The sequence below is a fragment of the Macaca thibetana genome, chromosome 11, assembly GCF_024542745.1.
Source record: "Macaca thibetana thibetana isolate TM-01 chromosome 11, ASM2454274v1, whole genome shotgun sequence".
Classification (NCBI taxonomy): Eukaryota; Metazoa; Chordata; class Mammalia; order Primates; family Cercopithecidae; genus Macaca; species Macaca thibetana.
The window spans coordinates 121,630,702-121,645,510 of NC_065588.1; the positions used below are offsets into that span (position 1 = coordinate 121,630,702).

At 45.4% G+C, this 14,809-nt stretch overlaps 1 protein-coding gene across 1 annotated transcript in view; it reads left to right on the top strand.

Annotated features, from left to right (window-relative positions):
• TMEM132B (transmembrane protein 132B) overlaps positions 1 to 14,809 on the top strand; it is a 1,306,862-nt gene that overhangs the window by 862,433 nt on the left and 429,620 nt on the right. The window lies entirely within an intron of this gene.

A 14,809-nucleotide genomic window follows, 5' to 3' on the forward strand; every position in this document is an offset into this window, starting at 1 on the left:
AAATGTGGCACATATACACCATGGAATACTATGCAGCCATAAAAAAGGATGAGTTCGTGTCCTTTGTGGGGACATGGATGCAGCTGGAAACCATCATTCTCAGCAAATTATCGCAAGAACAAAAATCCAAACACCACATGTTCTCACTCATAGGTGGGAACTGAACAATGAGATCACTTGGACATGGGAAGGGGAACATTACACACTGGGGCCTATTATGGGGAGGGGGGATGGGGAGGGATGGCATTGGGAGTTATACCTGACGTAAATGACGAGTTGGTGGGTGCTGACGAGTTGATGGGTGCAGCACACCAACATGGCACAGGTATACATATGTAACAAACCTGCACGTTGTGCACATGTACCCTAGAACTTAAAGTATATATATATATAAATAAAACCCAAGGTTAAGCTCACACAATGCACAACCATTTTAAAGTGTACAAGTCCGTGGCATTTAATACATTTACAGTGTTGCACAAATACCACCTTTGTTTGGTTCCAGAACATTTTCATCCTCCCAAAAGGAAGTCCCGTACCCACTAGCAGTCACTCCCTGTCGCCCCCAACCCCTGGCAAGTCTGCTTCTACTTTCCATTCTATGGATGCGCTGGTTCTGGCCATTTAATACAAATGCAGTCATACAATATGCACCCTTTTGGGTCTGGCTTCTTTCACTTGCACAGTGGTTTTAAGGTTCATCCACACTGTAGCCTGTGTCAGTGCTTTGCTCCTTTTTCTGGTTGAATCATCTTCCATTGTCTATCGGATGTGCCACCTTTTATTTATCTGTTCATCTGTTAATGGATGTTTGGGTTGCTTCCACCTTGTGGGTATTGTGAATAGCACTGCTGAGAACATTTGTGCACAAGTATTTGTTTGAGCATCTGTTTTCATTCTTTCTGGTATACCTGGGTAGTTTTTAAAAGCTCCATATATGGTTCTAATGGGAAGCCAACTGGAAAGCTATCAAAATTTTGAGCCCAGAGTTCTGAGCCTGTAAAAGATTCTTTTATTTTTAGTCAAATGGCTTCTAACTGATCACTCTCTGGCTTCTGGTTCAGCGATGCCTTCTCCAGCCCAGACATTCTCTATAAATTACTGTGTGTTTTTTCTGCCTAGCACTTATCACTCTCTAAATGAATCTCCCTTGTTGCCTGGATAGAGGGTTTACTTGTACATGATCTAGCTTCCCTTGCTCTAGGTAGAGTGTGATCTCCTTAAGTATAGATCATGACTACCTTGCTCATTCATCCGCCTGTATTCCTAGAATCAGGGGAGGTTCCTTGTGGCCAGTGCCAGGTTAGAATCTACTTTACAAAAATGGCAGATGCTAGGTTGCCACCAAATCTGTCTTTAGGATAACTCATTCATTTATCAATCTATCCAAATGGATGGATTTAGTCATTCAAATATTGATTGATGCTTTTTGTGTGCCAGTGTACATAGAGAACGATAGTACCCCTTCATCAATGAGCTCTCAGTCTACTGGGGGGATAGACAGATAAATAATTCCAGTACAGTGCAAGGAGTCTTCTGTGGAGGTCTGAATTGGGAGCAGAAGCCATTAGGGTTAGCTTCAGGAGGAGGTGTTCGTTAGGACTCCTTCAGTTGCAAATGACAAAAACCCAAGTCAGACTGGCATAACTGAAAGAAAACATCTTTTGATTTATGCATCTGGAAAGTCCTCCTAGGCTTCTGATATGGCTGATCCAGGGCCTTAATTGCCATCATCAAGACCTAGCCTCCCTCTGTCTCTCAGCACTAGTTTCTTCTCTAGTGGATCCATTCTCAGGCAGCTTCTTCTAAAACATGGCTATTGGATAGACCTCGTATTCCACCAGCTGAGCAGCCCAGCAGGAAGAGAACACCTCTTTCCGATGGTTCTCACCAAAATCCCAGTTCTGACTTTCATTGGCTAGCATTAGGTCATGTGACAATCCTCGGACCAATCACTGTGACTCGGGCCAAGCCTAGGTCATGTGCCTTCTCCTGGAGGAGGGTGGGGAGGGATCCCTCTGGCTGGACCACTTTATATAGAGTGGACAGGAGGCCTCCAAAGGAGAAAGGCAGGGCATGGTTTCCAGGGGAAGGGGGAATGGCTGCTGTCAGGCCCAATCAACACTTACCCACTCTAGCAGTCAGGCTGGTGCCAAAAAGAAGATGAGCTGGATATTTCCTAGTTGCCCTCTCCCAGATTCATTCTCCACCCTTCCTTGAGCTTTTCTGTTCCCTGGAAGCTGACCCACAAGGGCTGCAACATCTGGACTTCCCTGCCCTTCAACTTCCAGATGGATTTGGACAATGAGAGACCGGGCTGGAAATGAGAGGGTTGGAAGAGAGACTGGGGGCACTGCTTCCCTGCTCCTCTGTGCTTGGTCACCACATTTCTGCCTGGGGCTTCGCCTCCCTCTGAGACTTCTTTTCTAATGACGAAGCCTCTTCTCCCAGCTGCAGCCCTCACTGGTTCCATAACACCACTCTCTCCTTGTCCCTTGAGGCTCAAGAAGTAACAGCTTCCCCGTATGGCTGGCCTCTTGGTGCCACAGCTACCCTGACACTCCCTTGATGCTTCTCCACTTCTGTAAATAGACCATTGAAATTTCTTCCTTCGAACCATCATGGGGGGCAAATTCTTTTTCCTGCCAGGATTTCTATAGACATGAAGGAGACATTTGTGACTGCATTAATTTCCTGGGTCTGCTGCAACATAGTGGCTTCAAATGACACAAATTTATTATCTGAAACTTCTGGAGGTCAGAACCGGAAATGGGTGTCACCCAGCTAAAATCAAGGTGTCAGCAGGCTGCATTCCTTCTGGAGGTTCTATGGAAGAATCTCTTTCTTTGCTTTTACTACCTTCTAGTGGGTACCTGCATTGCTTGGTTTGCGGCCTCTTCCTCCATATTCAAAGCCAGCAGCATACTATGTTCTCTTTGGCTCTGACCTCTGCTTCCACCCTTCCATTTTCTCTGACTCCGACTCTCCTGCCTCTTTTCTTTTCTTTTTTTTCTCTTTTTTTTTTGAGATGGAGTCTCGCTCTCTTGCCCAGGCTGGAGTGCAGTGGCACAATCTCGGCTCACTACAACCTCCGCTCACTGGGCTCAAGTGATTCTCCTGCGTCAGCCTCCCGAGTAGCTGCGATTACAGGCATGTACCACCATGCCCAGCTAATTTTTGTATTTTTAGTAGAGATGGGGTTTCACAATGTTGCCCAGGCTGGTCTTGATCTCCTGACCTCAGGTGATCCACCCGCCTTGGCCTCCCAAAGTGCTGGGATTACAGGCGTGAGCCACTGCGCTGACCCTCTTTTCTTATAAAGACCCTTACACTGGGTCCACCTGGATAACAGAAGGTAATCGCCCCAGCTCAAGAGCCTCAACCTGATCACAGTCTCTGTTGCCAGGAGGGCAGTGTTCCAGGGATTAGGACATGCACATCTTTGGGCACCATTATTCTGCTTACCACAGCCAACTTTATCTGCCCCTTCTTAAGAATCTCTCTGCTCTTTGACCTCTGAACTTGGGCATTCCTGGAAGCCTTGATTCCATCTGCTTCCTGTATTAATTTGGGCTACCATAACAAAATTACCACACAGTGGTTTAAACAACAGAAGTTTCTTTTCTCACCATGCTGGAGGCTGGAAGTTCAAGATCAGAGTATTAGCAAGGTCAGTTTTTGATGAGGGCTCCCTTCCTGGCTTGCAGACAGCAGCCTCCCCTCTGGGTCCTAAATGGCAGGTAGAGGGTGGGTGGGGAGGCTTGAAGCAGGGGAGAAGCTCTCTCATGTCTCCTCTTAAAAGAACAACAGTCCAGGCCGGGCGCGGTGGCTCAAGCCTGTAATCCCAGCACTTTGGGAGGCCGAGACGGGTGGATCACGAGGTCAGGAGATCGAGACCATCCTGGCTAACACAGTGAAACCCCGTCTCTACTAAAAATACAAAAAATTAGCCGGGCGCGGTGGTGGGCGCCTGTAGTCCCAGCTACTCGGGAGGCTGAGGCGGGAGAATGGCGTGAACCCAGAAGGCGGAGCTTGCAGTGAGCCGAGATCGCGCCACTGCACTCCAGCCTGGGCGACAGAGCGAGACTCTGTCTCAAAAAAAAAAAAAAAAAAAAAAAAAAAAAAAAGAACACCAGTCCTGTTGGATCAGGGTCCCACCCTTATGACCTCATGTAACCTTAATTACCTCCATTAAGGCCCAACCTTCAAATATAGTCACCTTAGGCATTGGGGCTTTCACATGTGGCTTGGGGAGGTGAACACAAAACTTCATTTTGTAACATCTTCCTTCCCCTAAGCTTTATTCTCCAACCCTCAGCCTTGGAGGCCTTCTTTGTGTCTTTGTTGAGAAAATCAGAGCTGAGATGTCTTTCAGCCTTGCATTGCCCTTGGAATTATTCCATTATCATGGCCTGATTCTCTCTGCTCTGTGAGTGTGGGCAAATTGACAGGATGTTAAAGGATGTTCAAGAAAAGGTCACTGATAACAGGCCTTTGATTAGTTCCTGAGAAAAGGAGTCAGTGATTCCTTTTCTGAGCTGGAATGGCGGGGAGTGCAGCCGTGGGGACTCGGAGATCCTTCTTCCTGCCAGAGACTCCACAGATGTCTGGACCCAGGGGCTCGGGTGGGTCCACCCTGGCGGCAAGCTGGCCGGAGGCATCATGCAGCTCCTTCATCATCCTCATGCCTCCTGCGTGGCTGGGCAGGATGCAGTGGCCACTGGCTGCGATCTTGGCGCTTCACAAGCTGGAGCAGTCAGGCGCTGAGCCACTCGGCCGCACAGATGCCTTCCCTGTATGCACTGGCTTGTAATTAAAACTCAACTTGCCAGTCTGATTGGATTAAGCAGTTAAATTCATCTGGAAGAGTTTTTCATCTGCATTGTGTAATTAGCAACATATGATGCTTGTATTAGCTCAATTAAAAGTTATGGTGATTAATATGGGTATCAAAGCAGAACCATAAATCAACAGATTCAGGGCACTTGGAGTTCATGGGCTGGGAGGCAGAGAGCCAGCTGCAGGCCATACCTCAGTGGCTGGTAGGCAGGAGGGTGGGGAAGAGAGGCCAGGCTGGGGGCCAGGTACATGGCTGGGTAACTCACTCTCCTCTCTGAGCCTCAGTTTTCCATCTTATATACTGGGGTACCAGTACTTTTAGGTCATTCTGAGTTTCAGGGCCTGGGATGGGGTATGTGTAGAAAGTGTTCTCTTTTCTCTATATACTCCTTCCCTTAATTCTTTGTTTGTTTTGAGACAGGGTCTTGCTCTGCCGCCCAGACTGGAGTGCAGTGGCACCATCTCAGCTCATTGCAGTCTTGACCTTTCAGGCTCAAGTGATCCGCCTCAGCCTCCCGAGTAGCTGGGACTACAGGCAGGCACCACCATGCTTGGCTAATTAAAACAATGTTTTTTTATGTAGAGATGGGGTCTCACCATGTTGCCCAGGCTGGTCTCAAACTCCTGGCCTCAAGTGATCTTCCCTCCTTGGCCTCCCAAAGTGCTGGAATTACAGGTGTGAGCCAACACGCCTGGCCTTCCTTCCTTTAATTCTAAATGCACTGATAGGCATTATGTATCAAAATTAAACTGTCCATGACTTGAACCCAGCAATTGCACACTGAGATATTTATCACACAGATACATTTACATATGTGCAAAATGTCTTAGTAGTGACTAGAGCAATTGTTCGTAAGAGGAGAGATTTGAGGATAGCCTAAACCGATTAAGCAAATTATGACATGTCCATGCAAGGAAATATTTTGCAGCTGTTGAAAAATGAGGCAGGCCCATTTTAAGGGAGATGGAACTGTAAGATGTGCTTTTAATGCATACGGCGAGATGTAGGGAGTTAGTACTGCCAAGTGTGGACAAGAGAACAATACACATGTATATGTTTGCAAATATGTGGAGGATACCCTAAGGAGTCCTGCAAGATGGGGGGGAGTTGGTTACCCTCCTGGGAGGGTAATGGGTTGCCTGGGGGACAAGGGATAGGAGGCGATAATGTTGTACTGTGTGCTTTTGTACTCTTGGAATTTCATGCCATGTGCATTTTTAAACTTAAATTATTTAACAAAAATATTTTTAAAAAAGGCAAGCTCTCCATCCTCTTTTCCCCTTAAAATGAGAAAAAAGGGCCTATTCTAGTATTTTCCATAGATTTTATCTTTTTGTCCTTGTGACCGAGAGCTTCCAGAGCTATTTTTCTCTGCTGTGAAATTGTAATGTTTTGTATCTGGCTTCTAGATTTCCAGTGCAGAAATGAAATCTAAAAATCTCAAACGCCCACGACATGGCATTCTGGGGTAGGAGGGAAGCATCCCCCACCCTGGCTGTATTCTTCATTGTCGGTTGTGACTCGGATTTGGTTGTGGACCAAGATTATGAGTACAAGAAGGTCAGTGTGGGCTGTTCCCATCAGCTCCTTCGATTGGGCCGCCCAGGATCCCACCGTGAACTCGAGGCTGGTAAATTCTCTAATCTGCAAGAGAAAAGTACTTGGGATGGGTAGGAGACAGGGAGGGACATCTCTCTTGTTGAAGCTGTTTTTTTTTTTTTTTAAATTGGAATTACCCAGCAATTCTACTCTTAGGTTTATATTCAAAAGAACTGGAAACAGGTGCCCAAACAAAAACCTGCCCACGAATGGGAGGGAAATAGGGAGTGAGCACTTAATGGATACAGGGTCTCCTTTTGGGGTGATGAAAATGTTTTGAAACTAGATAAAGGTGGTGTTTGCACAACAATGTGAATATACTAAATGCCACTGACTTGTACCCTTTAAAATAGTTAATTTTATACCATGTGAATTTCACCTCAATTTTAAAAAATGAGAGCCATCTGTGGTGAGAGGTCCTGAGCCTCTAGATTAGTCATCCATTGCTTAAGATATATTGCTGGAGTGTTGCAATAAGTTGCACTTTTTTCCCTTTAAATGGATAGCCATGATGGCGAGGTTTCTGGTAGCATCTCAGGGCCACATGGCAGAGACGCAGAAATGCATTCCCAGGGTTTGGGTGAAGATTCTGAATGACACTTGACAGCTCGTGATGGTCTCCGCAGAATTCTGTTATCTTCCTTGAAGCCCGAGGAGAATATCTGGGGGACCTAGTGCATTCTGACTAGGAAGTCGTATCTCAATTAGATTTCTTCCTGTTAATCAGAAGGGTGCTTAACCATGTGGAAAATCAACTGAAGTGTGCCTGGAGTGGGCAGCTGTCTGTTCTCACCTGGCATCTTGGGGGACCTGTCCTTTCCCTAGGCACAACAGAGGTATGATGAGGCTCCCTGGATCCCCAGAGCTGGATTGGGAGGGGCCTCTTCACACCTCTGTTGTGTGTTGGGGAGTGACCTGGTCTTTCTCAAGACCTGGTCCTCCAACCCTCCCCGCCAGGCTCTGGGCTGCCCATCTCCTTCCATCAGGTCCACTTTGGTTTCGAGAAATTCCAAGAGCCCAAGCTGAGACTGGTCTGTGACAGAAGACATTAGGGACTTATGTCCTGGTTTTCCCAGCCAGCCCTGGTTTACACCTGGCATACTCAACAGCAAAACCTTTCACTGTCACAGGTGCCTCAGTGGCACTGGATCCATTCAGTGGGCACCCTAGGATCTGTGTATCTGAAGGAGCCACTGTTTCCCCCAGGGATCCCCTAGAGGGATCCTTTTATATCTCATCAATAGTGACAGCTAACATTTTTGGAAACCTGCTGTGTGTCAGTATTTGCCAAAAGTATTTACACACACGAACTCATTTGATTCTCATGACAGCCCTATGAAGTAGATATTCAACCTTTTCTGTCCCATCCCTTGATGTCCACAAGGTGACCTTTTAAAGTTCAGCTCTGTGGATTCTTCTAGAGTTTGTTTATGTAATATACAAGCAACTACTAATACATATTTTTATTTTCTCCACTTTTCTTACAGCAAGAGTAGCATATTGCCTGTATTATTTTGTAGCGCACTGAACACCACATCTTGGTCAATGGAGGTATTTCTCATCAAGGTTTGGGAAGGGGTCTCCTTCCTTCCTCAAGCCACCTCGTGTCTGGGCTGAGGTTGTTCTTGCCCCAAACCACATCTGTGAGAACCAGGGGTGACCCAGCCTCACCGTCTGGAGACACGTAACGAAGTCTACGGGATTTTGTTTGGCTGCAAACCTTTAACAAGCTTTCAAGATAATGCTGTTTCTTGGAGGCTCAGCCGCTGCTTAAACAAGTGCAGATTAAATGCTTGTGTATTCTGTATTGATTTGATCTGGGCATCCTGCCAGTCTCGGAGAAAGTGACGATGGCAATTCAGGCCCTTCTCTGTCGGCATTTCCAAGAGGTCTGGAATGAGAAGCTGACCAGGCTTGGGTTTTCTAACAGTGGGAGGCAGGCACCACGGAGCTCCTGGTGTTGACATTCTGTGGTCAGGCAGCCATCAGCAGGTCCTGGGGCCACGGTAGCCTCCTAGGTGATCTCCCTGCCTCCACCCTCGTACTGCTGTGTCTGTTTCCCAGATGGTAGCCAGAGTGTTCCTCTTAAGCTGCTAAATCAGTTCACGTCCCTCCTCTGCTCCAACCCTCCCACGGCTCCCAGCTCACTCAGAGTAAAACCCACAGCCCTGAGCTTGGCCCACAAGGGCCTCTCCTGCCTTACTCGCTCTTTGTCAGCCACTGGCCTCCTGTTGTCCCGAAGAGGCCCAGCACCCCTCTGCCCCAGGGCCTTTGCACGTGCAATTCTGTTTGGAACGCTCTTGCCCAGTGTGTGCGTGGCTCACACCCTCAGTTCGTCATGACTTTAGCCACATGTCGTCATTTTAGAGGGGCTGTCCCTGAGCACCCCGCCTACAATAGTGCTCAGCTCATTTCCTGCTTCATTTGTTTTCGTAGCCTTTCTGTCCAGCTGATGTGACATATCATTATCTGTTCATCTGTGTTTTACGCTAGGATGTCAGCTTTATGAGAGCAGTGACCTCATCTGTCTAGTTCATAGATATATACCCAGGACCTAGAATGGTGCCTGGCAGATAGTAGGTGCTCAGTAAATGCTAATGGAATAATGTTCTGTGAGCACTTACTTAGTTCTCTACTCAGTGCATGACGATTCAGAGTGGATAACACTTGCCCCTTGTCTTCAAAAGGTTCCTGTCTAGTTGGAGAAATGAGTGGTTATTTTCTCCACTGGGTTCTGTGGGCACAGTGCCTAGGGCTCATGACTATATCCAGGCCCCCAAAAAATGTTTGAGAACTGAAAAAGTTATTGGTTCTAAGATCTGAAAAGAAAATGGTAATATCCAAACAAGTGTTCAACCACAGTTTTTCCCAACTTATAATTTTATGTAATACAGATTGTAGGAACATTTCAATATGTTTAGTACAGTAGAAGCCTGTAAAAGAAAGAATCCTTGAGAGCTAGGAAGGTCTTAAAATGGCCTTGGAGATAACTGGCCTGCCTAAAACAAAGTGATTAAACAGAGGGTGCAATTCACCCCTGTAGGAACAGGAGAAATTCAGATAAGGGACATTCATGTGGAATTCAGAGAAGGCTTCCTGGAGGAGGTGTAACTTGCGTGGGACCTTGAAGGTCTGGTAGAACGTGGACAACTTGTGGGAAGGGAGATTGGAAGGAGGAGTAGCTTTCCTGTATTTGTGGGCTGGAGCCCAACTAGCATGGTTGGGGCAATCCAGTGAGGCTGGTAAGATGACGCCCCCTCATGGAGGGGTCGTGGAGCCCCAGGACTGCAGTTCAGACATAGAGGGCTGCTGCAGTCTCCCAGGGTGATGAAACTGGCTTGGTGTAGACTCTTGTAAAATCTTCCCTTTGAGACTTTGCATAAGAAAAACGGGATTGCTGTCAAGGCCCAGCGTATTTCAGGAAGAAGGTGAGAAAACAGCCCTTTATTAGAAAGGGGGGAAAGGGAGCAGTGGGTGTTTGTGACTCCCAGGGGACAATATGTTTCTTTGCCTTATTTGCTATATAGTTTAAGCTATGTGTTTGTTATTTATATTTTTTTCCCTGTTTTCTTCCCTCAAGGACTCAAGGCAGCAAACAAAGAAATCAGTATAATAAGATTAAAATGATTAGGACAAAAGGAAAATAAGGGAGAATTGCATAGTCACTATAATCCTGGGGTGGATCAGCACCAGAAACGTATGCCAGGAGATTGTAAATTTGGCCTTGGGTATCCTGGCAGCCAAGGTGACTAAAGAAACAACTGCACAAACCAGGCTTTCCATAAATGTAGGGACTCCATACAGCAATATGGGGGATTCTCACTATCTGAACATTTGTTCTTGGAACTGCTTCAGGTATTTGTTTACCTGATAATTAAATGTCAAAACACGAAAATACTTGCCAATGAACTGACTATTTCTATTCTAAATTTGCTTCCCACTCAATATCCGTCTAGACCAAGGGTTCTTAGCCTTGGCGTTATTGACATTTTGGGCTGGATAGTTTTTGGTTGTGGGGCTGTCCTGGGAATTGTAGGATGTTCAGCACCATCCCTGGGCCCTCCATCTGCTAGATGCCAGTAGTATCACCCACCCTGCGGTGTGACAACCAAAAAGGTCTCTAGACATTGACAGATGTCCCCTGGGGGCAAGACTACCCCCATTGGAGAACTCCGTGGTCTAGGGTAAAATATTGTGTCTGTTCTCACTCATGCCATTTTTTCACTATTCTTCCTTTGAAGGATCAGGCAGGAACTGTGGATTCAATACATTACATAATGAGCTGTAAATTCAGTGCAGATCATAAAGTGAAATTGCAAATCTTGCAAGAAATGTAGGATTTCAGGAAGTCGATGAAAGTGATGTTGGCAGATTGCCAGAATCACAGCAAAACCACTGACCAGTGAGGAACTCTCTCAGCTAGGGCACTTAGTGCTGGAAGAAAAGGAAATCGACGAACTAATGGATGCTTCAAAATAAAGTGATCTGAATATCAAAAGAGTAAGAGATGACCTTGAGGAAGTTGATGATGCCTTGAAATATTTTAGCAAAAATGCACTTTTTATGATCATGTTACAGAAGTTAAATGAGAAGGGAAGGAGATTGCATCCTGCTTTTAACAATTTTGTTGGACGAATTAAATGATTACCTTCAACAGTGTTTTCTTGCTTTAGTCTAAGGATTGACCTGTAGTTGCAACTATAGGTTGCAACAATATTTTGGGAAACAAAACAACAGACTTATTTGTAAAATTTTTACTTGATTTTTCAAGAAAAATTTCTAGTCATGCCTTAACTTTTTTGTGGTAAAATACACATAACATAAAATCCATCTTATGAAACATTTGAAAGTATATAATTCATTGGCATTTAGAATATTTAAAATATTGTGCAACCATTTTACCACTAATTCCAGAACATTTTCATCACCCCAAAATAAAATCACACCGTTTAACAGTTACTCTCTATCCCACTATCCCCAGCCCTTGCCAGCCATTAATCTACTTTCTGTACCTGCAAATTTGCCTATTCTGAACATTTACTAGAAATTGTGCAATATGTGGTCTTTTGTGTCTGGCATCTTTCACTTGGTATAATTTTTTTTTTTTTTGAGCCAGAGTCTTACTCTGTTGCCCAGGGTGGCGTGATCTTGGTTCACTGCAATCTCTACCTCCCGGGTTCAAGTGATTCTCCTGCCTCAGCCTCCCGAATAGCTGGAATTACAGGTGCCTGCCACCACACCCGGCTAATTTTTGTATTTTTCATAGAAAAGGGCTTTCGCCATGTTGGCCAGGCTGGTCTGGAACTCCTGACCTCAGGTGATTCGCCTGCCTCGGCCTCCCAAAGTGCTGGGATTACAGGCGTGAGCTGCCACACCTGGCCTGATGTTTTAAGGTTCAACCCCATTGGAGTATGTGTCAGCACTTCATTCCCTTTTATGGCTGAATAATATTTCATTGTATGGATATACCACAGTTTTTAATCCATTCATTTGTTGATAGACATTTGGGTTCATGGACATTTGGGTTGTTTTTGCTCTTTGGCTATTGTGAATGCGGCTGCCAGTAACATCCCTGTATGAGTCTTTGTACTCCTGTTTCCATTTCTCTTCGGTGTATACCTAGAAGTGGAATTGCCGGGCCGTAGGGTCATTCTAGGTTAAAGTCATGTCTTTTTTTTTTTTTTTTTTTTTTTTTTGAGACGGAGTCTCGCTCTGTCGCCCAGGCTGGAGTGCAGTGGCCGGATCTCAGCTCACTGCAAGCTCCGCCTCCCGGGTTTACGCCATTCTCCTGCCTCAGCCTCCTGAGTAGCTGGGACTACAGGCGCCCGCCACTTCGCCCGGCTAGTTTTTTTTTTTTTTTTTTGTATTTTTAGTAGAGACGGGGTTTCACCATGTTAGCCAGGATGGTCTCGATCTCCTGACCTTGTGATCCGCCCGTCTCGGCCTCCCAAAGTGCTGGGATTACAGGCTTGAGCCACCGCGCCCGGCCTAAAGTCATGTCTTTTTCAATCGTGAAAATTCAGTGTTTGTTTTAAGTGAGTCCACTTTAAGTGGACTTCCCAGGGTGCCGACTATTTTCTGATATTAAGGCCTTCCAGGAGACAGCTCTCCTTGACCAGTGTGCAGTGCTGAAGCACTCATCCCATTGTCTTTAGGTGGGCGACTGTCTTGTATGAGGCAGGACTTCTTGTGCTTCCTGAGGGACTGGAGCTGCCCAGGCAGACCCTTCCCTGCCTGTCTTCGGGCAGCACTTCTGAGGGCAACTGCTCCAATGGACAGTGGACTTAGATGTGTTTTAAGAGGAAGGGCAGAAAAAAACCCCAGCTGAATATCTGATGCAGTTTCTTTTAGAAAGCCTTTTTCCTCTCCCTTCCCTGGCCTTTTCTGGCCACTTAAAAAAATAATTGTTTTCTTGAATCAAAGGCAGATACATGGTAAAAATATGCCACCAGTATAAAAGGGATATCTGTTGAAAAGTAGGTTTTCTGTTCCATCCCTGACCCCAAGACTGCAATACCTAAACATGCACACACACACACACACACACACACTTTTTTTTGCATTCTTTCTTTCCTAACAGAGATCTTCTAAAGAATCTCCTAAAGGGGATTGCTGTATCCTGGGAGATGTACACCTTCCTCATCCTTTCTGGTGGAGGTGTGGGATACCATGTGCAGTGGTTCAGGTGGAATATGGAGTGGAGGGAGGAGGGCACAGACCTGCACACATGTGCACATTCACATACCCACAGTGTGGTGAGGTCCAGTTCCCAAATCAATCAGCTGAGGATGAACAAAGCCTGGTCAAAAGTGAGGTGGCTGCCCAGGGCAGGGGCAGATGCAGTGATACTTGGTGTAACTTCCCTGGGCTCCCAGAGTATATAGCAGGGTGAGAGGTTACTGGCCACGTAAGCAGGACCAGCCGCACCATTTGTAAGGCCCAGTGAGAAATGAAAATGCAGGTTAGAAAACTGTCAAGAATTTCTAGAGGGCAATAGCAGAGCATTAAATCAAGGATAAGGGCTTTCTGAGATCAGGTCCCTGTGTGACAGCAGAGGCCACTCACACACGAAGCTGGCCTTGCACATAGGCAAGTTTTGCTAGAGGTGGGAAGTTCATTTCTGGCTGTGCTATGCCCCCTTTTTTAAAATATTTTTTTTAAATTAAATTTAATTTTTTGTACTTTAAGTTCTAGGGTACATATGCACAACATGCAGGTTTGTTACATATGTATACGTGTGCCATGTTGGTGTGCTGCACCCATTAAATTGTCATTTACATTAGGTATATCTCCTAATGCTATCCCTCCCGCCTCCCTCCACCCCACAACAGGCCCTGGTGTGTGATGTTTCCCACCCTGTGTCCAAGTGTTCTCATTGTTCAATTCCCACCTATGAGTGAGAACATGCAGTGTTTGGTTTTCTGTCCTTGTGATAGTTTGCTCAGAATGATGGTTTCCAGCTTCATCCATGTCCCTACAAAGGACATGAACTCATCCTTTTTTTATGGCTGCATAGTATTCCATGGTGTATATGTGCCACATTTTCTTAATCCAGTCTGTCATTGATGGACTTTTGAGTTGGTTCCAAGTCTTTGCTATTGTGAATAGTGCCGCAATAAACATACGTGTGCATGTGTCTTTATAGCAGCATGATTTATAATCCTTTGGGTATTTACCCAGTAATGAGATGGCTGGGTCAAATGGTATTTCTAGTTCTAGATCCTTGAGGAATCTCCACACTGTCTTCCACAATAGTTGAACTAGTTTACAGTCTCACCAACAGTGGAAAAGTGTTCCTATTTCTCCACATCCTCTCCAGCACCTGTTGTTTCCTGACTTTTTAATGATTGCCATTCTAACTGGTGTGAGATGGTATCTCATTGTGGTTTTGATTTGCATTTCTCTGATGGCCAGTGATGATGGGCATTTTTTCATATGTCTGTTGGCTATATAAATGTCTTCTTTTGAGAAGTGTCTGTTCATATCCTTTGCCCACTTTTTGATGGGGTTGTTTTATTTTTTCTTGTAAATTTGTTTAAGTTCTTTGTAGATTCTGGATATTAGCTCTTTGTCAGATGGGTAGATTGTAAAAATTTTCTCCCATTCTGTAGGTTGTCTTTTCACTCTGATGGTAGTTTCTTTTGCTGTGCAGAAGCTCTTTAGTTTAATTAGATCCCATTTGTCAATTTTGGCTTTTGTTGCCTTTGCTTTTGGTGTTTTAGTCATGAAGTCCTTGCCCATGCCTATGTCTTGAATGATATTGCCTAGGTTTTCTTCTAGGGTTTTTATGGTTTTAGGTCTAACATTTAAGTCTTTAATTCATCTTGAATTAATTTTTGTATGAGGTGTAAGGAAGGGATCCAGTTTCTG